We start from the raw sequence: 24,534 nt of genomic DNA on the forward strand, positions 1-24,534 counted from the left end.
AACCTTTCTTAAATAAGGGGACTGTTGAAACAATTAAAGTTTCCTTAAATAGATGTCATGCCTTTAGAGGATAGAATGGCATTTATCAATGATACCTTCTGTGATTTTTGGGAAAAAAAATCTACCCGTGAATGCTGATAATCTTGATGACATTGTACCCCACACAGCAGTTGGTATGTCTGGAGGAAGCAAACATGAGCAACATGTGCCAGTTGATTTTTAGAAATGAAACCTTTTTCCTTTAAAATGTGTAAAATTATTGTTGCTCACACTGATCTAGTCCTAAAGTCCCTTTCTCTTCATGACTAAGTGCTCCCTCAACACACAATGGTGCACTGGTGTGCATTCATTAAATAGCTTGAGAAATTGAATCTCCAAATTTTTACACTGGACTGAACCTTCACACTGTTAATATAGACATTGAAATGCTCTTGAATTGCATTGTTCAAACACAGCTATCTCGCCTGCCGCTTGAGTGTGATTGTCAGCTGTTGTTTACACTTTGCCCTTTTATGTCGCCATTTCAATGACTCAACCAAATACTTGAGTTCACTTGGCCTTTCCATTACAAACGTAAGAAAAATTATCAGTGGATACTTCCTTCTGGAGCTATATTCTTTTCATGTGGCTGTGCTTATTGTGATCCTATCTTTGTGCAACTGTCATGTATCTGATGCGCAATGAGCCTCTCTCCCAGCTGGAGGAAGTTCTAAATAAACACTGACAAGCACAGCAGATTCATTGGTAGGGAGGCTTCACCACTGTGTCAGTTCCACAGTCTGACACAGTTCAAGGAAATGTGTAGAGGCTGTGAAGAATACAGAAAGAACTCGGAGCATTATATGGAGGTGTTCATTTCGGATTTATAGAGTCAGAATCAGGTTTAATATCACAGGCACATTGTGAAATTTGTCGTTTTACAGCAACAATACATTGCAATACATAGTAATAAAATCTGTAAATTACAGTAAGTATGGAGTATAAAAAAGAAAAGAAAATTCAATCAGTAGTGCAAAAAGAGAGGGGGAAAGCGTATTATAGTGTTCATGGGTTCATTGTCTGTTCAGAAATCGGGTTGCAGAGAGGAAGAAGCTGTTCCTGAAACATTGAGTGTGTGACAACAAAGAGAAGAAAGCATTCTCTATACAACGTGGAAAACAGGCCCTAGGGCTCGATACACCCTTGCTGATCAAGTTGCCCAAATCAGCTCAGCCCATTTGCTTCCATTCAGTCCATATCTCTCTAAACTTTTTCTATCTATGCATTTGTCCAAATGTCTTTTAAATATTGTAATTATACCTGCCTCTACCATCCCTCTGGCCACTCATTCCATATAAGCAGCAGGCTCTGTGTGGGGGGGGGGGGGGGGGGGGGGGGCGGAACTCAACCCTCAGGTCCCTTTTGCGTATTTGGTACGTCAGTAATATTTGAGTAATATTGTAAATGTATTGTTTGATTAAGCTTTATTTTGTTGCTTACAGAATTAATTTGTGAGCAGTTGCCTTGATGGACTCTCTGCCACAATGGGGCAAGAGCAGCAGAAGCTCATGATCTCTCAAACTAGCACTCTCACTATGTTAATGTTACATGAGTTTCTTTATGTTACCTGAACAATGCTTTTTTGGCATGAGCACCATTTTTATTACTATTATTATTTCTTTCCTATTTCTATTAATGTTTTTATCATTTACACAATTTCTGTTTTGCACATTGGTTGCTTGTCAATCTTTCTTAGTTTTTTGTAAATTATTATTTATTTCTTATTTTCCTGTAAATGCCTGCAAGAAAGTGAATCTCAACATAGTATGGTGACATACTGTACATGTACTAATAATTAATTTACTTTGAACTTTGATTATCATCACTCATTAAAGGGAAATCTTACCACCCTTAAAATCAGGTATAAGAAATGGGGATTGAATTAACCAGCATACCCCGTCTCCTTTGAACAAATATAAAAGTATCAACTTGAAACATTTACTTATCTTTTCCCTCCACACAAGCTGTTTGATCTGCTGAGTATTTCCAACACTTTCTATTTCATATTTCCAACTTGTGCAGATTGTTCTTTTTGCTCATTGGAAAGCTATTAACGGTGGCAGTTTCTGTATTTGACAAGATCTTACTAACATAATTGATGCTAGTAGCCAGCTTGATGTTTTGGCGATGAAATGGCAGAAGGAAGGGTCTTTAATCTTTCATCCATGGTGTAGACAGACCTCTGACAACTCCATATCAGGGTATCTATATGTTACATTTACTTGGTTTGTGGAACTGGGGGCAGGGTGATACCTTGGCTGAATATCTGAAGAGCTATGAGTTAAGGGCAGAGGTTCCAACCCCTTTTGTGCCATGGACTAATACCATTAAGCAAGGGTTCTGTGGACCTCAGGTTGAGGTCCCCTGATTAAGGGAGTTGTGAGTTGTGAGCCCTGCCAACCCTCATACAGTACTGTGCAAAAGTCTTCGGCAAATATAAGTAGCTGGGATGCCTAAGACTTTTGCACAGTACTGTATTTGCCAGCGTAGAGTGGAGAGTGAGGTGGTAAATCTGACAGGAGCAAAGCATGTTGGGAATGGTGAGAGTGGAACGTCATGGGAGACGTGGAACAGGTGGCAGAGGAGTATTGCAAGGGTGGGAGTGACCTTGCCTGAGACACCAGATAAGGTCATTTGATTCCATTCAATTAGCTTATTGATCATTACAGAATGTCTCTCTGATGCCTACCACTGCCTTCCCTCTCCCCTTACCCAATCATGATTCCCTTCTCCCTGCCACCTTCCCATTCTCAGTCCACAACAGAGACATTTAACAAAATCAGGTTTATCATGAAATTTGTTTATTTATGGCAACAGTAGTGCAGTACATAAAATTATTACTGTACTGTGCAAAAGTCTTGGGTGCCCTAGCTAATACTTTTGCATAGTACTGCAGTTTCCTTTGTTTCCCAGTTTCAGATTCAACTGCACCCCTTTTGAAGTTAATATAGAATTTTTATCAAATTATCATCACTCTTTCCCAGGGTTGTCATTGTAACAAGATCATTGGTTAACCCTTTCTTATTGCACATAAATACATTTAAAGCAGACTGTTCTTTAGTAGATTTTTAACTAATGATGCAGAAATAAGTATCATCTACAATTCAAGAATTCACCCTCCACATGGCTGGTGCTACTTTGAATTGTGCAATCTAAATGTAGATTAAAATCCCTCATTACTAGTTATTGCCAAGTTGTTACAGGCAGCTGGGTTATGTGGGAGTTCCATTCCTCAGAACTGTCTGTAAGCCAATTTATCCATAAATCAGAAACAATTTTGTTCAAAACCAAGGTAAAAACCCATTGCCCAAAATGGTTAAGCTTCCCTTGCCATGAATTTAATTGCACTATCATCTATTTTCTATATTTTATCACACTGCATACATTTCCTGTAATTCCTTCATTTCATCAAATGTCTTCCGGGTTCACCCTCATGCCCTAGTTAAACTAATGAAACATATACTGTACCCAGTTGTTAATGATTGCCTCAATATACACTCAGTGGCCTCTTTATTAGGTATAGGAGTGAAACCTAGTGTGGCCTTCTGCTGTTGTAGCCCATCCAATTCAAGGTTTAACTTATTGTACATTTGGAGATGCTCTTCTGCCACTGTTGCACATGTGGTTATTTGATTTACTGTTGCCTTCCTGTCAGCTTAAACTAATTTTGCCATTCTCCTCTGACATCTCTCATTAATAAGACATTTCCAAACACAGAACAGCCGATTCCTGGACATTTTTTGATTCTCGCACCATTCTCTGCAAACTCTAAAGACTGTTGTGTGTGAAACTCCCAAATCAACAGCTTCTGAGATACTCAAACCCACCCTTTCTGGCACCAAAACCTTCATGATTGATTGGCTAACAAGCTGTACAAGTAGCTATACGGGTGTACCTAATAAAGTGGTCACTGAATGTATTTTAATATTATTTGTTCAACTAATGAAGCATTCACTTCCAAATGTCAGCTGGGTTTGTAAGAAATCAAATTGCAATTGTGTTCTATAAAATGGTACTGTCAATATTTCATGAAATAAAGAAGCTGAGGAATTGGAAGTTGTGGAAATATGGAAGGCACAGCCCATTTCATTTTCCTTACAAGCAAGTAATGGCCGTAAAATAGATTTTTCCTGCCTTGAAATATTCTTTAAAATATATAGGAGAATTCACGTAAAGTTGGATTTCCCTCAGCAAATCCTTCCATAACCCAGGGAAACCCCCCTATCCCTCTAATTTTCTGATTTGTATGTTACCCTACATTACTAGTAATATTTGCAAGCCTCGAAACAACTTCCACCAATGTTTTCTACCTTGTTCAGCTTTGTAACATCACAACTGATCCTAAGTTCACACCTTGATCTGTCAAGCCATGTTCCTTTCTAATTATGATACTGAAGTTATCTCTCTTTAAGAATGCTACACTATCTCCTTTTCCTTTTTGCTGGACCCTTGAATATTTAGTTCTCAGTTTTGCTCAGCCAGCAATCAAATTTCAATAATGGCAGTTTCATTATATCCATTTGTTCATCTATATTACTGATCTAAGAAGAAGAGGCTTAACATAAAATGGTATATTTCCTGTTGCTGAGATATTGCACAATGCTTTTCATTTTAGTTATGTGTTATAAAGTCAAGAAGTGGACAGAGCTCTGTAATAGTGAGGCTTCACTCACAGAAAGTGTTCAGTGCTTCTTCTCAGACTGCAGAGTGTTCACATGATCTGTGCCCTGTGCGTTTTGGTCACTTGTTCTGCAGTGGCACAGAATCTGCAGTCAGGGAGGTAAAGTGAGAATATCTGTAGTAATGTTGCACACTATATGATCACAGGATATCCCAAAATGTTTCACATCCTTACTGCTGTGTATGCTATGCAATCATTGTTGTAAATATATATAGTGAAACAAAAGTACAGTTGATCCTGAAATTCTGAAAGAAAATTGCTGGAAGCACTCAGCACATCAGTCAGTATCTCTGAAGAGAGAAGGGAGTTAACATTTCAGAAAGTTAACCATTCACCACTTGTTAATAATGAGTTGCCTGAAGTTGTATGCCTAAGGGAAATGTATCTCAAATTTTCTTATAATTATTCAACTCATCGTCAATGCCAACTCACAGAGCTGTGGCCTTTAATACCATTTCTCAACTTTATTCCATGAAACCTATTCCATTTCATGTGCTCATTAATGTCCCTGATTCTCCCACCAGCCACGTACACTTGGGTTAATTTCTAATGGCAAATTATCCTGGAAATGAACACATCCCTAGGATGTGGAAAGAAACCAGAGAATCCAGAGGAAGCCCAAACATCAGAAAGGAAAAATGCAAAACCAACACAGACAGTTCCTGGATTCAGAATCGAGCCTGGGTCGCTGGACTTATGAGACTCCTGAACTGCTATTGTGCCACCCCATTCATTTGAGCTGTCTCATTATTGTAAGGCATGCTCTGGCCAGAGTAAAGAAGTCACAACACAATTATTTGCTTACCCAGCCACTATTATTTTTGGCACTGATCCTTGGTAACAAAAAGAGCATTCCAGTCTACTTGCATTAAGTATTCCTGGTCAATATTTGCAGTATTGGATTGCACGTGTCTGCCCTGAAGGATGACAATCCAATTCAGCTAAGCAAAAACCGAGAGGGCAAATAGAACTCAGAGTTGACTGCATATGCACTCTGAACTTTGGCCCATGACAGAAGAAAGTGTATAACACTCACCTGTCAAACTACATGAAAAACACAGGCAGAACAAGCAAAAGCAATTGTAAAGTACTGGCTGGATAACTGTATGAACCTGGTCAGTTGTCCACCCAAGAGGATGAGTTGAGTTCCTCCAGCAGGTTTGCTCGTTCCAACATCTTCTGCCTCCTGTGTCTCAATTTTATGGTTTGTAACTTGGTGGAAAAGCCACAAGGTGTCAACTGTTTTATTTAACTCTGTGTTTGGCATTTCCATTCTTATAAACTGAGCTGAGCCATCTGCTTATTTTATACTGGAACTTGCACAGATCTTTGTGTTTGCCCACTTCTGGAGCCGCACACATGCATGCACTTAATGGTGTGTGAACAATTTCACCAGAACTTGTTTTGGGGTGGGGGGTGGGGTTGGCGAGGTGTGAGGTCCAATACTCTACTCACCTCGCACACTCTGATTGTAGAACATTCTTAACTCTCAGTGCACTCAAAAACAGGTTTCTATAAGAAATCTAGATCTTTATTCTCACATTAATTTGCAGAATTGGAGATTCCTTTGCCTTCGCAACTGGAACACTAACTTCAATGGCTTATTAAATTCCAGCTTGTTATGATTTTGACATATCCTCTATTACCAGCACATAGCTGGTTTAGGAATTTCATTATCTAGACTTGAAGTCTTTCCAATCTGTCATCACAGAAATATGACTTTTCCTGTGTATGATGCTGGTTTATTCCCTGGCTTTTTCATTCACTTTTATTGTCCCCTGTTCTGTACAAACTCTGGCAAGTCAAAGACTGCAGTAGGAACTTGGAGTTTGTAACTTGTCCAAGTGGACATATTTACTATGTGTCTGCTTGAAATGAGGTTGGAGCAATGCCTTGACAATGATAATGATTTACCTTGGTTAGAAATAAATTATTGATGGTAATGTACTTATGTGCTAAGCCTTGGAGGGTTTGAGTTGGTTGAGTATGACTCCTAATTGATCATAGTCCGCAGTACACTTACCCTACTATGCCTTATGTAAGGCATGACCCTAGCCACCTCCTCCATTCCAATTTCCTGCCCTCATTCCAAGCTCATTTCATTTTATTTTTAAAGGTCAATTGCATGGTGCTTCTGGGCTCCTTTTGTATGAATATATTTTCCCTGAATCTGTTTTTAAGCAGATTGCAAAGTCATTAGCTTTAAGTGAAATGCTTTTGAACGCTCCCCAGCTAAGGGAAAGGTACCCATTCATGCGGAAAAAGAATTCTTAGCTGCTCTAATTTTAATTCTAACACTGAATTCCTGTACCGAAAGGAAGACTGGCTTCCATCTGTACTGTCAAGTTCCATCACTGATCTAATTACTGTCGGGTCTTGGTATTTTAGAGCATATTCATACCCATTGATGAAGGTACATTTGCAAAGAATACTTGAGAGTTAGGGTGGTGTAGGTTATTGCTCTGGGTCAGACCTTTAAAAGGCTCTCATCCCTACGGTGGTCTCTTTCAGCTCCAAGGCAGTCAATTATATATCTATGACTATCTCTTTATCCTTCAAATGAATTTACTGACTAAATTGCTATTTGATCAACTATTTGATAAAATATTCCTGCCAGATGACATGACAACCTTTGCCTTACTGTCTTATTGCAGATTTGATTCTTGAACAGAGTTTTAATTGTCATGTGTCCGATGCTGTTTCACAGGCAGCAAACACATAAAACAAACTGAAATGTTGAACAGGATTGGCCCACTCTTGTTTGTATTGTAAATATTAATTATGAAATCAGATCAGTCTGAGAAAAGAATCACCATTTCAAGCTGAGTGGCAATCTAATTACTCAGCTCTTCACAGGTAAGCCTAAGGCAAACTCCTTCCAATAGACCTTGCATTATATTCAGGTCACTGCTCACCTGTTATGTTTTCTTGTAAGTTCGTAGGAGCATATTGGATACTTGTTAAGACACGTGAGGATATTTTCAAAGAAATTTTCTTCCATTTGACTGTATTACATGTCTCCTGTGATTGAAGAATCACAGAAGGATCACTTCCAAATCAAAATATAACAATTCTTGAATCACTGTATATCTCGTCATCTTTGTCATTGTGTTAAACTTTACATTAATATGTCATGGGAATTGCATCCACTGTTTTAAGGAGATGCATCTGGGCTGAAGCTCCAGCTGCCTTTTATAGACTGGGGATGGGGCAATGATTATTATAATTGTGTATTTCAATCAAGCACTTGTTAACAAATGGTAGTTTGCATGGCATTGAGTTAAATGCTTGACACATGCAAATTACTTTCATTGGCAAATCATTGATGTTGTTGTGAACTTATCCTGGAGCTATTTTTTTATCCAGACAAGTTGTGAACATTCAACAGTGTTGGTACAAGAACAGCGTTGAGCGTTTTGATCAGAAGATACCAAGTTCAAATCTGAGCCCAAACTTTGGAACAGCACTTCAGTACTACTTTGCAACACTACCAATGCTCTGTCTGCAATGGATATGAAATAATCACATGGCAAAACTTGATGGACAAATTCTTTTCTTGATCCTAGTGATATGCATACCTCAATCATCACCACTGAAATGCTTTTTTTTTCATTATCTCTCAGCTGCTTATACAAGCTGGCTGTGCAGATTTTGGTTACATTACAATGGAGCTCTTCAGAAGTACTTTGGTATCTCCTGACATTGTGAAAAACACAGCTTAAATTTATGTCCTTAAGATGGTGCTCTTTGGAAGTGGAGTGCTATTTTAACAATGTACCGTAGTTTGCAATATCCTGAGAGTAATGACCTTGTTAGGCCCTCTGAGGATTTTTTTTTTGTCAGTAAGATGACCTCTCATCTTTCCGAATATGCTGCATCACTGCAATAGAGCAAAGTTACTAAAGCAATGTTATTCACAGGACAATGGCTAAAAATGAAAAAGTGGAAATTGCTTTATTTCCTCGTCAACTTAATTATTTACTTAACATATAATCATAATAGTTCCTTCATATGTATTTAGTTCACTTATCATTTTCTTCCCTCAAATGATATTCTTATTTCAGCCCTAAACACTGACTATTCTTTTCCATAGATACTGCCCAACTTGTTGAGTTCCTCCATTTTGTGTGTGTTACACTGGTTTTCTAGCATATGCAGAGCCTCTTATCTTTTATTGCTTCGGAGAACCCATAGCTCCTGTTGAAATAGTTCTTTGTTTCTCACCAAGCAAGGGAAGAATTTCCTCTTCTGTTGGAGCTTCCCTGTTCTGTGCCTGGCCAGACTTGGCAGGGTAATTCCAGTCGTATATTATACAGAATGAGCCAGAATGCACCACTTGGCACCACAGCTTTGTGCTCTGCCTATTATCCTATTTCTTTTCATTTAAGCCTATAATCAAATATATCATTCTTTTCTCTTGTGTATAATCCAGTTTTACGAGCTCCAGTTGTAATCTTTCACATTTACAAGCTTTGTTGTTTTAAAGATCTACAGTACTGTGCAAAAGTCTGAGGCACATATATACAGTAGGGTGACTAAGACTTTTGCACAACATTGTGGTAATTTTATGTATTACACTGTGTTGCTACTGCGGGGGGAAAAAACAAATGTGACTGATGATAAACCTGATTCTGATATGGGTCTCTATTGTAGATTGAGATTGGGAAGAGGAGAGGGAGCAGGAAGCACCAGAGAGACATTCTGTAATGAGGAATAAAACAATTGTTTGGAATCAAATGACCTTGCATGCTGTCTCAGGGCTGTGTGTGTCTCTGCATGGGTACTCCTTTTCTGCCATCTGTCCCACACCTCTCCCATGGTGATCCACCCTCACCATTCCTAACATCCTTCTGGCCTTCCAGATTTACAAACTCTCTCTCTGCTCCATGTTCACAAATACAGTACTGTACAGAAGTATTAGGCACCCTAGCTATATAATTGAATTCTAATGAGTCTGTCTTCTCTTCCATCTATACCTCTATTTCTTTGATCACAGAAGAAGAGATCTCAGTATGTTTTTTTTTGTGGTCCAATTAAGATGCTGTCAGTGTTGCATGTGTCAATATAATCATTCTAGACTGAACACAAGAATAATTTCCAGACATTAAATCACAAATATTATAGGTCTGCTAATCCCACTTACTACCATAGACTTTGTAGGGTCACATTTACCTCTCGAGGGTTGGTGGCATCAATCAGTCTGGAGGTCTGGATTTCACAGCCATTCAACATAGCAAAGCTGACCCAGGATATTATTTAAACCTTGGGTGGGTGTCCTTAGGCCCTGTTTGACCTGATAGACTTTTGACAAGCTGCAATTGTTGAGAACTTTTTAACTGATTTTAAATTTTTCTGATATAGAAACAGAGGCACAAGTTCCCTTCTGCAAACACATCCATTAACTGGCTGAACTGGGTAGCTGGTTTATTATTGTCACATGTGTACCAAGATACAGTGAATAGTTTTCTTCTGCATGCTGTCTATACAGATTATTTCAACACAGGAACACATCTAGGATATAGAAGGGAAAATGAATAACAGAATGCAGAATGAGGTGTCCAACTTGTTGAACAAGAGGTCTGTCCATCCAATAACCTTGTACCAACAACACAGAAGCTGTCCTTGAGCCTGGTGGTATGTACTTTTGGGCTTTTGTATCATTTGCCCAACAGGAGAGAGGGAAAATAGAGAATGTGCAAAGTGGGGGTGGGGGTAATTGTTTATGTTGGCTGCTTCACCAAGGCAGTGAGTGGTGCAGAATCCATAGACAGGAGGCTGGTTTTTGTGATGGATTGAGTCACATCCACAACTTATTGCAATTTTTTTGCAGTCTTAAGCAGAGCAGTTGCCATACCAAGCAGTGACTTATCTAGATAGGATGTTTTTGATGGTGCATCTATAAAAAATTGCTGAGGGCCAATAGAGACATGCTGATCTTCCTTGGTCCCCTGAGGAAGTAAAATCACTGACTCAGTCTTTTTGTCGGGCGCGGTTTCTATGTAGTTGGACCCTAATGGGCTCTTGGTGACATTCACTCTTTGGAACTTGGTCTCTAACTTCTCAACTCAACATTGCTGATGTGAACAGGAGTGTGAACACCACTCTCTCCCTATAATTAATGATCAACTCTTGTTTTGGTGGCATCGAGGGAAAGGTGACCAACTTTACCTTGAGCTCCACCCTCTGTCTTTAATCCAAATATGTTGTTTGGACATCAAAATCTGCATCTGTTTTGTTTTTGTGAGATAGATGAAATTTTTTTATTTTGTTTCTACTCAGGCCCGCACCATCAACTCTTGCTCCAGCGTGTCAGTGACTACATTGATGCCATTTTCTGCTCTCACATAAAACTGAAAATAATCCATCACTTTCACAGCCAACCTGCACTGCGCTCCCATCTTCATGCGGTCCATCTCTGATTCTTCCCTTTCGGAATCTCTCCATCTCCATGTCAAGAGATGGGTTAGCCTCAGATACTCATTACCTGCCTTCTGTGAAGAATCAGATCACTATCCTGGTTCCTCCACCCCCATTGTATTTGCTCTACTGTCAGGGCATTCTTATCTTTTGACATGACTTTCTCCTTCCCAGATGAGTCTCCTCCTCCATCATTGTGAACAGAGCCCTGATATCATCTCATCAATGCCTTTACCTTTTCTCTTTCTAAGCAGTACTAAGATAGACTTCCTGATTTTTAAAAAAGTGATCGGGGCCTGTTACAATTCATTTGTAGGGCAGGAGGTCGTGGAGTCAGTTCCTTGTGGACTTTATGCACCAGTTTATAAAAAATGAGTGGAGCTGGAGATTGTTTGGGTTAGTAGTAAGTAGAGTTCATTAGCAAGGGACAATAAAAAGAAGTGGGGTTTGAGCAGAGTGAAAATCGTGTGAGTGGACAGCGTTAGAGTGGTCGGGCTTTGGTGAGAGTGAAAATCGTGTGAGTGGACAGCGTTAGAGTGGTCGGGCTTTGGTGAGAGTGAAAATCGTGTGAGTGGACAGCGTTAGAGTGGTCGGGCTTTGGTGAGAGTGAAAATTGTGCCAGTGGACAGCGTTAGAGTGTTCGGGCATGTGTGAGAGTGAAAATTGTGTGAGTGGACAGCGTTAGAGTGTTCGGGTATGTGTGAGAGTGAAAATTGTGTGAGTGGACAGCGTTAGAGTGTTCGGGCATGTGTGAGAGTGAAAATTGTGTGAGTGGACAGCGTTAGAGTGGTCGGGCTTTGGTGAGAGTGAAAATTGTGTGAGTGGACAGCGTTAGAGTGTTCGGGTATGTGTGAGAGTGAAAATTGTGTGAGTGGACAGCGTTAGAGTGTTCGGGCATGTGTGAGAGTGAAAATTGTGTGCGTGGACAGCGTTAGAGTGGTCGGGCTTTGGTGAGAGTGAAAATTGTGTGAGTGGACAGCGTTAGAGTGGTCGGGCTTTGGTGAGAGTGAAAATTGTGTGAGTGGACAGCGTTAGAGTGTTCGGGTATGTGTGAGAGTGAAAATTGTGTGAGTGGACAGCGTTAGAGTGTTCGGGCATGTGTGAGAGTGAAAATTGTGTGCGTGGACAGCGTTAGAGTGGTCGGGCTTTGGTGAGAGTGAAAATTGTGTGAGTGGACAGCGTTAGAGTGGTCGGGCTTTGGTGAGAGTGAAAATTGTGTGAGTGGACAGCGTTAGAGTGGTCGGGCTTTGGTGAGAACAGACACAGGCTGGAACTTAAGTTTGGAAAGTCAGTGTAGGCAGGATGGAAGCTTAAGCAACAATTCTCCAGTGAGATGCAGATTTCAGAGTACCTAACTATCTCTCTGACTACTTCTATAGGAAGTGCACCCACTTCAGCTCCTGATTGACAAGGAGCTGGAGCTGGATGAACCATCCTGAGGGCTGAAAACTTCATAGAGGTCTTTTACTGAGATGGTTAAAACCAGAGTGGAGACTTCACATAGTAGATGGGTGACCAGAAGAGGAAGGAAATAGTCAGTGCAGGGTTGCACTGTGGCCTTTCCTGTCAGCAACAAGTCTACCCCCTTTGGATACTGCTGGGGGGATGACCTATCAGGACACAACAGCAGCAGCCAGGCCAGTGGCACTGTGGCCAGCAATGAGACTCAGAAGTGAAGGGTAAAGTTATGCAGAGTGGTAATGATAGGAAACTTAATAGTTAGAGGGATGGACAGGAGAATCTGTGGCCATGAAAGAGAAGCCAGGGTAGTTTGTTGCCTCCTGGATCCTTGGGTCCAGGATTTCTCAGAGGCCGCAAAAGATTCTCAGGAGGGCGTGTGAACAGCCAAAGGTTATTGGCACGCATTGTGGGTAGAAATAGGGAAGAGGTCCTACACAGTGAGTTGAGTGTTATGGGGAAAAAGTTGAAGAACAGAAACTCCAACATTGTAATCTCTGGATTACTCCCAGTGCCACATGCTAGGCAGAGCAGGAATAGGACGATGGAACAGATGAATGAATGGCTGAGGAAGTGGTGCAGGGGGACGGGGTTTCAGATTTCTATGCTACTGGGACTCTTCCAGGGAAGATACGATCTGCACCAAAAGGACGGGTTAGACCTGAACCTGAAGGAGACCAATGTCCTTGCGAACATGTTAGCTAGAGCTGTTCAGGAGGGTTTAAACTAAGTTGGCAGGGGTGTGGGCACTGGAAGGATGGTGCTAAGGGTGAGGCAGTCGGTATCCAAGTTGATGCAGTGTGTAGTGAGATTGTGAAGATGCACAGGCAGATGATGAGACAAAATTGCATTCAATAGGATGAGGTAAAGTGTGATATGGAGGTAAAATTGAAAAGGGTGATGAATACAGGACTGAAGATGCTGTATTTGAATGCAGCAGTATATGGAATAAGTAGATGATCTTGTAGGTTTGGGGATTGGCATGTAATACGTTGTGGGCATCACGGAGATGTGGCTGGAAGAAGATCATAGTTGGGAGTTTAACATCCAAGGATACAGGCAGGTAGGCAGAAGGAGTGGGGTAACACTGTTTAAAAAAAATGAAATCAAATCCTCAAAGAGATGACATAGGATCAGAAGATGTAGAATCCTTGTGGGTAGAGATTTTAAAAAACTGCAAGGGTTTAAAAAAAACTCTGGGGGTATATACAGGCCCCCGAACAGTAGCCAAGATGTGTGATATAAATTTCAATGGGAAATAGAAAAGCCATATAACAAAGATAACGTTACTATAGTCATAGGAGTTGAAAATGCAGGTTGATGGGGAAAATCAGGTTGGTGCTGGAATATGTTGAATGCCTATGGGATAGCTTGTTAGAGCAGCTTGTGGTTGAACAAATAGTGAAAAGGCAATTCTGGATAAGGTGTGCGTAATAAACCAGATTTCATTAGGGAGCTTGAGGTAAATGAACCCCCTTGGAGGCAGTGAATTTAATATGATAGAATTCACCCAGCAGTTTGAGAGGGAGAAAGACAGATGTATCAGTATTACAGTGAAGGAAGGAGAATTTAAAAGGCATGAGAAAGAAGCTAGAAGAGCTGGCCAAAGTTGATTGGAAGGGGACTCCAGCAGGAACAGCAGCGGCTGGAGTTTCTGGGGACAATTCAGAATGCACAGGATAGATACATCCCAAGGATGAAGCGGTATTCTTAAGGGAGAATGTGATAACACTGTGGCTGACAAGGGAAGTCAATGACAGTATGAAAGCAAAAGAGGGCAAATAATTTTGTAAAAATTGGTGGGAGGATTAAGAAGCTTTAAAAATCAACAGAAGGCAAAAAAAGGAGAGAAAAGATTAAATTTGAAGGTAAGCTAGCCAAAAATATCAGAGGATACCAAAAGCTTTTTTCACATATTAAGAGTGGAAGAGAGGCGAGAGTGCATATTAGACTGCTGAAAAATAACGCTGGAGAGTTAGTAATGTGGGTCAATGGAATGGTGGATGAATTAATAAGTATTTTGTGTCAGTTTTCCATGTGGTAGACACTGGCAGTATGCCAGAAATTTGAGAGCGTCAGGGAGCAAAAATGAGTGCAGTTGCTATGACTAAAGAGATGTTTCTTGGGAAATTGAAATGTCTGAATGTGGGTAAGTCACCTGGATCAGATAGATGACACCCCAAGGTTATGAAAGAGGCAACTAAAGAGAATGTGGAGGTATTAATAATCTTCCAAAAATCACTAGATTCTGGAAAGGTTCCAGAGGTCTGGAAGATTGCAAATGTCACCCCACTTTTTAGGAAGGGAGGGAGGCAGGAAGAAGGAAATTATAGGCCAGTTAGCCTGACTTCACTGGTTGAGAAGATATTGGAATCCATTTTTATTAGGAGGCATATGATAAAAGTCAGCCAAAGTCAACATGGTTTCCTTAAGGGTAAATCTTGCCTGACAGATCTGTTAAAATTATTTAAGGAAATAACAGGCAGGGTAGACAAAGAGTAAGTGGATATTGTTGACTTGGATTTTCAGAAGGCCTTTGACAAGGTTCCACACATTGCTTAACAAGATAAGAGCCCAAGTATTACAGAAAAGATACTAGCATAGATAGGAGATAGGCTGATTGGCAGGAGAAAAACAGTGTAAATAAAGCGGGCCTGTTCTAGATGACTGCTGGTGACTGGTAGTGTTCTGCAGGGGTTGGTATTAGGACCTCTTCTTTTCATGTTATTTACCACTGATTTGAATGAAGAAATTGAGTTTGTGGCCACCTTTGCTGATGATATGAAAATAGCTGGAGGGGCACATTGTGCTGAGGAAGCAGGGAGTCTGCAGAAGGATTTGGGCAGATTGGGGGAAAGAGAAAGAAGTGGCAGATGGAGTATAGTGTAGGGACATGTATGGCCATGCATTTTGGTAGAAGGATAAAGGTGTTGACTATTTTCTAAAGAGGGGAAAAATTTAAAACTCTTGAGGTGCAAAGGAACTTGAGAGTCCTAGTTTAGGATTCCCTAAAGGTTAACTTGTAGGTTGAGTTGCTGTTCAGGAAGGAAAATGTAATGTTAGCATTCATTTTGAGTGGACTACAATATAAGAGCAAGGATGTGATGCTGAGGCTTCATAAAGCATTGGTCAGACAGCACTTGGTATTGTGAGCAGTCTTGGGCCCCTTATCTAAGAAATGATATGCTTGCATTGGAGAGGGTCTGGAGGAGGAATGAATGGGTTAACATATGGGAAACATTTTTTGGCTCTGGGCCTGTATTCGCTGTTCAGAAGAATGAGGAGGAATCTCATTGAAGGGCCTCAAAAGAGTGGATATGGAGAAGATGTTTCCTGCGGTGGAGGAATCTCCACCATATAGAAGGTGAGCCAAGAACCAGAGGGCACAACCTCAGAACAGACAAATGTCCATTTAGAATAGAGATAAGAAGGAATTTCTTTAGCGAGAGGGCAGTGAATCTCTGGAATTAATGACCACAAATGGCTGTGGAGGCCAAGTCATTGAGCATATTTAAAGCTGGAGTTTGATAGGTTCTTGATTACTCAAGGTGTCAAAGGTTACAGGGAGAAGGCAGGAGAATGGGATTGAAAGGGATAATAAATCTGCCATGATGGAAAGGCGGAGCTGACTTAATAGACTGAGTGGCCTAATACCACTTCTATGTCTTATGGTCCTTTCCATTGACCCCACCAGCTTCTGTGAACCCGTTGTAATTTCCTTCAGTTCCAACAAGATCACACAACCAAAAGCTTGTCTCTTCTCTTTCAGCATTTTGAAAGAATTGCTCTCTTTATGACTTCCTGGTCTGCTCTTCTGTCCTTGCCTCCCACTCCAGTTTTATGGCATTTTATCGAGCAACTGCAGAAGATGCATCACCTGTCTTTCATTTTTCCCTTTCCCAATATACGGGCTCCCAAGAATTTACTGCAGGTGAAGCAGCAGTTCACTTGCTCTTCTCATCTCATGTACTGCATTTGGTGTTCACAATGTGATGTACTGGAGAACCCAGACGTGGACTGGGCAATCACTTTGCAGAATTGTTATGCAACCCACAGGAGTGACCTTGAGTTTCCTGTTGCCTCCTGATTTAATTCCTTGTCCCATTCCCACTCCGACTTTTTTGTGGCTTGTTGCACTATTACAAAGTAGCTGAACACAAGGTTTAGGAACAATATGTCTGAATGTGCTACAGCATTCAGGACTCAATGCTGAAATCTCCAACTTTACATAGCTCACTCTTTCAACTTGATTCGGAACTGACCATTCCACCCAACAGCAGTTTGGCTCATTTTTAATTTATATTTGAACTGATGAGTTTGTCCCACAATCTTACCGTGAGCATGTAGTACACAAACCAAGAAGCATTATCTTACCCCATCTACAAACTGTGTGATTTGGTCACCCTTTCAGAGATACAACCTTTGTTCCACTTCCTCCCTCCCCTACCTCTACTACTGAAAACTAACTTGTTTTCACTCTTTCTCAGTCTGACAAAGGTCTAGGACCTGAAACAGTACCTGTCGGTCAGACCTGCTGCTTATTTCCATCGTTATCTGTTTTTAAGCCACACCAGCAGAGCCCCTGTCAGTGATCAGCAAAATTAATGTCAGGTTTCAGAAGGATCTTTGACCTGAATTGTTAACTCTGATGCAGCCTGACCTGCTGAGCGTTTCTAACATTTTCTGTTTATGTTTTGAAAACTCGTTGATTGATTTCAAGCAATGCCTACCTATTACTAACCTGCTCCCTATCTCCCATGGCTTCAGCTGAAACTCTTCAAGGCTAGATGAGGACCGAACAACAGTCACTGCTTCATAGACAGTGATCTCACAACCAATGTATCAGAACAAGGTCCTGCACTCACCAGATCTAGTCTGCAGTGGTGGTGGACTGTTAAATAATTAATGGAGGAGCCAATTAATTGCAAGAATATTCCCATCCGCAGAGATGGGGGGGGGGAACTGCCCCCCTCACTGGACCCCCTGCAGTTTGCGTACCGTCCCAACTGCTCAACAGATGATGCTACTACCATCATCCTCCAGCTGGCCCTAACCCACCTGGACAAAAAAGACACATATGTTTGGATGCTGTTCATAGACTTCAGTTCAGCATTCAACACAATCATCCCTCAGAAACTGATTGGAAAGCTGAGACTACTGGGCCTGAACACCTCCCTCTGCAACTGGATTCTAGACTTCCTGACTGGGAGACCTCAGTCAGTCCAGATCGGGAGCAGCATCTCCAACACCATCACACTGAGCATGGGTCCCCCCAGGGTTGCGTGCTCAGTCCAGTGATGTTCACTCTGCTGACCCATGACCGTGCTGCAACACACAGCTCAAACCATATCATCAAGTTCGCCAATGACACCACTGTGGTGGGTCTCATCAGCAAGAACGACGAGTCAGCTTACAGAGAGGAGGTGCAGCACCTAACGGACTGGTGCAGAGCCAACAACCTGTCTCTTAATGTGAACAAAACAAGAGAGATGGTTGTTGACTTCAGGAGGCCACGGAGCAACCACTCCCCGCTGAACATCGACGGCTCCTCGATAGAGATCATAAAGAGCACCAAATTTCTTGGTGTTCACCTGATGGAGAATCTCACCTGGTCCCTCAACACCAGCTCCATAGCAAAGAAAGCCCAGCAACGTCTCTACTTTTTGCGAAGGCTGAGGAAAGTCCATCTCCCACCCCACATCCTCATCACATTCTACAGAGGTTGTATTGAGAGCATCCTGAGCAGCTGCATCACTGCCTGGTGCGGAAATTGCACCATCTCAGATCGCAAGACCTTGCAGCGGATAGTGAGATCAGCTGAGACGATCATCGGGGTCTCTCTTCCCGCCATCACGGACATTTACACTACACGCTGCATCCACAAAGGAAACAGCATTATGAAGGACCCTATGCACCCCCATACAATCTCTTCTCCCTCCTGCCATCTGGGAAAAGGCTCCGAAGCATTCGGGCTCTCACGACCAGACTATATAACAGTTTCTTCCCCCAAGCTATCAGACTCTTCAATACCCGAAGCCTGGACTGACACCTTGCCCTACTGTCCTGTTTATTATTTATTGTAATGCTTGCACTGTTTTTGTGCACTTTATGCAGTCCAGTGTAGGTCTGTAGTCCAGTATAGCATTCTCTGTTTTTTTTTATTATGTAGTTCAGTCTAGTTTTTTTGTACTGTGTCATGTAAACCATGGTCCTGAGAAACATCTCATTTTTACTATGCACTGTACCAGCAGCTATGGTTGAAATGACAATAAAAGTTGACTTGACTTGCCTTGATGTAGGATGTGGATCTTAAAGACAATATTAAAGCATTCATAGAAAGTAAAATAAAAGACCATAAGACATAGGAGCAGAATTGGGACATTTGGCCCATTGACACTGCTCTGTCATTCCATCATGGCTGACTTATCCCTCTCAATCCAATTCTTCTTCCTTCTCCCCATAATCTTTGACACCATTAATAATCAAAACTTATCAGCTTTCACTTTACATACACCCAATGACTTGGCCTCCACAGCCATCTGTGGCAAAGCATTCCACAGATTCATCACCCTCTGGCAAAAGAAATTCCTACCCATCTCTGTTCTAAAGGGATGTCCCTCTATTGTGAGATTGTGCCCTTTAGTCCTAGACGACTCCCCCACAATAGGAAGTGCCCTCTCTACCTCCATTCTATAGTCCTTTCTCTATTCAATAGGTTTCAAAGAGATAACCCATTATTCTTGTTAACTCCAGTGAGGACAGGCCCAGAGCCTTGTATTAACCCTAACCATTTCATTCCTGGAATCATTCCCGTAAGCTTCCTCTAGACCCTCTCCAAATCTAGCACATCTTTTCTTAGATAAGTGATCAAAAACTGCTCACAATACTTAAATATAGATCATAGAACATAGAACAATACCACACAGGAACAGGCCACTTGGCACAAAATATTGTGCCAGTCAAATTAAGCTGGTAATTAAATACCTAACTAAACAAATCCCTTCTGCTTCCACATCATCCATATTCCTCTCTTGTATGTGCTTAACCACCATACTTTGCAGTGTCTTTCAGGTCACCACAACTCTCTGTTACAAAAAAAAACTTGCCTCGTACAACTCCTTTGAACTTATCTCCTCTCACATTAAATGCATATTTTCTGGTTAAAAAGATACTGCTGTCTATCTATGTCTCTTGTAAACTTAAATATCTATTAGGTCTCCTCTCAGCCTGCACGACTCCAGAGAATACAACCCAAGTTTGTCCGGCCTCTCCTTATAACATATGCCCCCTAATTCAAGCAGCATCCTGATAAAATTCTTCTGTACCCTTTCCAAAGCCTCCATACCCTTCCTGTAATGGGTTGACACCTTCAGCCTTCGAAGTGATGAATTTATCATAACATCCTTCCGAGAGCCCCACATCACAGAGGCCAATTTGGTTCGTTTCACACTTGTATCTGGAACTCAGCTCTTTGGTCCATTGTGCAGACACTAAGAATGTCTGCCGTCTGTAGCCAAATGGTCTTGGCAAGATCCATCGTCAGAGAGCAGCTTACTCATAAGTAGTTGTTGCTTCAAATCACTGACCACAAGAGTTTACAGCACTGATCACTAAGAGTCAAGGGATGGGTGGTTATTAGTCAAACTGAATTTGTTCAGTTTAGCAGTTCTGGATTTAGCTGGCAAAGAGGAGAAAAATCTACAAATGCTTTTCAGCTGAGCAATTTTCCACATTGTTGGGTAAGTACTAATGTTGTGACTGTACTGGATGGCTAATTCTGGAGCCCAAGACTTCAGAAATGCAGCCAGGATATTCTCTGGACCCTTAGCCTGTGTTGTTTCCATTATTTTCGATCATTTCTTGACATCACCTGGAGTGAATCAAATTGGTTGAAGTCTAGCTCCAGGTCAGTGGGACCTCAGAAGGAAGCTGAGATGGGTCACCTGCTTCATCTTGGTCTTTGTAAGCTGAGCACCTGGCTTTTTATCGCAGAGAACTGGGATGCTCTTGAAACCTTCCTCTCCTCCATTTTGCTGTGCACTACCTTTCATGACTGGATGTGACAGGACAGCACTGGTCAAAAACTGTGGGATTGCTGTCTGTTGCCTTCTGCATTTACTTTACAGAAAATTTACAAGCTAATAATGTTGTCTTCTTCAACTCCACTCTCCACCTGCTTCCTGTCTCCCAATGTATTGCTTTGTCTCCATCCACGCTCCATTACCTCTTGGAACGGCTGGAATCTCCATTTTACCAATGTACAACACCTGCTACTCCAATTGGTGCATTTTTTGCTTCTCTCTGTACAGCACATTCCTTTGAGGGCTATGGGTCATGATCTAAACCATTGCGGCATGTACCCTCTTGGAAAAGGCTCCTCAAAGCTACGTCACTATTCACTGCTCTAAACCTGTTCTTGTAACAGTCAGTTAACTTTGCCTGCTATATTTAAAGCAGATTGGGCTGAGTGATAGAATTGATGAGAATATTAACATTCGTGTCCTATAGGAAGTTAACTGGGACAAAGACAGCAAATCCTACACTGTAGTGTGTACGGGATCTTTGACTGCCTTCTGAAGAAACCAAATATCAATTCCTCCCACTGGAAAGTGATGGAAACCAAATGTAATTTGGGAGGAAGCCAAGTGTGACCTTGGGTAGTTTCAATGGTTATTCCGTGCTTATAATAGGAATTCACTTGGGGAACAACTGCTCCCAGATGTTAGTGTTCTGCCTCAAATTTTTGCCTATCATAAATTGAACTGAAGCATAAATAGGTTTGTCTGGAAATTAAGTTGTGGAAGAGTCATTAACTTGTTAAAATGCTGCCTAAATATTTTTTACAGTTCCAAAGAAAAGAAAATGGACTACTTCTTGCGATACTCCTAAACATGAGTCACAGGTCGCTTAAAACACAGGGAAGTCACTTGGATCCTGTATAGCTCAGCTGGATAGGCACAACAAGGACTCCAAAAGGAATTTCCATTGCATTTGTTATCATTAGCATTTTAGTGCATTGTTAAAATTGGGGAAGGTCTAGAATGCTGATTTCATTTAATGCAATTGTTTGTTTTATTGGGTCAGAACTGAGGCAGAGTTTGTGAATCCAGTCTGTAATTAACAGAAGCAGTGCATTATTCATGGTTTTCTATAATGTGTAAAGCAGAAATGCTACAATCTCCATGCATTTGTCCCAAAATTGTCACCAAGAACTAATTGTTGAATTTTACAATCTATATTTTAATTTCCAGTCATTTCCTCTGGCATTGTATCTCCATTTTTGCTGGGAATCAGAATAGTAAAGTGCCACTTAATTACCTCTGGATATCTAATGCCATGCAACTAGTTAGGTGCCAAGCTTGCCAAATGTGAGCTTGAGCAGTTAATAATGGTGGCACCCAAGTGAACTTTAAATTGGCCCAGCAAGTCCTCTGGTGCTCATCCAAATGTTGCTTATCCTTTATGGTTAGAAATATCACTTGTGTACATTCCAAAACTTGCAATACAGCTCTGGTGTTCTCCCCTTTGGCCATGCTCTCTTCAGATATATTACTCTAATATGTACCTCTATTTGAATGATCCCATTTTTATAGTCATCATTTCATTATGTGCCATGTCACATGATGTAGGTGATCATGGTTATTGACCAGGATTGGTCTTGGTAAATTTTTCTGCAGAAAGTTGCTTACCACTGCCTTCTTCTGGGGAATGTCTTTACAAGACAGGTGAACCCAGCCACTATCAATACTCTTCAGATATTGTCTGCTCACACAACCATCCACCACCTGCTCCCATGGCCTCACATGGCCAATGGTGAGCTAACCAAATGCTAAACCTTGCCCAAGGGTGGCCTGCAGGCTAACAGAGGGAAGGAGTGCCTTACACCTCCTTTGATAGAGACATATCTCCATCCTGCCACCCAATTTTTATAGTACTTTCAACAAAAGTTGCCTCATTAGACCTTATAAATATTTTACAATGTGGTTTCTAGAGCAGTGTGCAGGTCTCAGAATGTGGTGAACATGATAGGACTGCTTTCTCCTTATTCTGTTTCTAATAATGTACAGTAGTTGTTGCCAGAGAAGTATTCTCAATGGATCACTGTTACCTTGCTTGACTTCATAGACAGGAGCTTAGAGTAAGAGTTGGGATGTCATGTTGCAGCTGTACAATACATTGGTATATTGTGTGCTGTTCTGATTGTCACATTGTAGAAAATACATGGTAGAAAGAGTGCAAAAGAGATTCACCATGAGGGCTTTAGTTACAAGGAGAGATTGGATGGGCTGGGATTGTTCTTACAGGAGCACAAGAGGCTGGGGATGACCAAACAGAGGTTGCTAAAATCATGAGGGGCTTAGATAGGGTATATAATCACAGACTTGACTTCTGATCAAGGTAGCACCTGCATACAATGCTCCTTTGGTCGATATCTTCCGGATATATCATGAAGCCATCTTTTTCACTTCTTTGTAACACACACAATGTAGAGAATCTAGGCAGGCCAGGCAGCTTCTGTGGAAAAGAGTACAGTCCACATTTCAGACCAAGAAACTTCATCAGGACCTGGTGTCTTTCACCTTTGTTTTTCATCTTGAATGTGATTCTGGAACTATTGGAGCCCATGTTTTGCTGTTTGGAGATCAGTTGGTGTTTCAGTGCTCTGCAGTTTCCCAGAGGATTCCAGGAGGCAGAGTGAACCTCGTGGCGACAAGGATGCAAGATGGCGCCCGAGCTAATGTTTGATCCCATTTCGCCAATTAAAGCTTCCATTGTACGCCAAATAAAATGATGAGGGCAATTGAAACGTCAAGGTGGGTCCAGAAGTTAGGAGATCATTTGGGTGTTTCAGTGCTCAGCAGCCTCCAAGAGAATTCCAGGAGGCAGCTTGTGCAAACCTCATAGCGTGCAGGCTGCATGGCGGAGCATGAGCTTACGTTTGGCTCCATTTCACCAATTAAAGCTCCCATTGTTCGCTAATTAAAGCGACAAGGCAGACTGAAGCGAGTGTGGAGAGTAAGCGTCTGCTGCCTGCCTTTCTTGGTTTCGTGGCTACCCAGAGAATTGAAGAATTTCAGAGTTGTATACTTTGATACATAGAATAGTACAGCACAGTACAGGCCCTTCAGCCCACAATGTTGTGCTGACCCTTAAGCCCTTGCTTCCCATATATCCCCCCCCCACCTTAAATTCCTCCATATACCTGTCTAATAGTCTCTTAAACTTCACTAGTGTATCTGCCTCCACCACTGACTCAGGCAGTGCATTCCACGCACCAACCACTCTCTGAGTGAAAAACCTTCCTCTAATATCCCCCTTGAACTTCCCTCCCCTTACCTGAAAGCCATGCCCTCTTGTACTGAGCAGTGGTATCCTGGGGAAGAGGCACTGGCTGTCCATTCTATCTATTCCACTTAATATCTTGTACACCTCTATCATGTCTCCTCTCATCCTCCTCCTCTCCAAAGAGTAAACCCCTAGCTCCCTTAATCTCTGATCATAATGCAAACTCTCCAAACCAGGCAGCATCCTGGTAATTCTGCTCTGAACCCTTTCCAATGCTTCTACATCCTTCTTATAGTGAGGCGACCAGAACTGGACACAGTACTCCAAGTGTAGCTTAACCAGAGTTTTATAGAGCTACATCATTACATCGTGTCTCTTAAACTCTATCCCTCAACTTATGAAAGCTAACACCCATAAGCTTTCTTAACTACCCTATCCACCTGTGAGGCAACTTTCAGGGATCTGTGGACATGTACCTCCAGATTCCTCCACAGTCCCAAGAATCCTGCCATTTACTGTGTACTCTGCCTTGGAGTTTGTCCTTCCAAAGTGTACCACCTCACACTTCTCCGGGTTGAACTCCATCTGCCACTGCTCAGCCCACTTCTGCATCCTATTAATGACCCTGCAACCTTTGACAATCCTCTACACTA

Source organism: Hypanus sabinus, chromosome 8, assembly GCF_030144855.1.
Source record: "Hypanus sabinus isolate sHypSab1 chromosome 8, sHypSab1.hap1, whole genome shotgun sequence".
Lineage (NCBI taxonomy): Eukaryota > Metazoa > Chordata > Chondrichthyes > Myliobatiformes > Dasyatidae > Hypanus > Hypanus sabinus.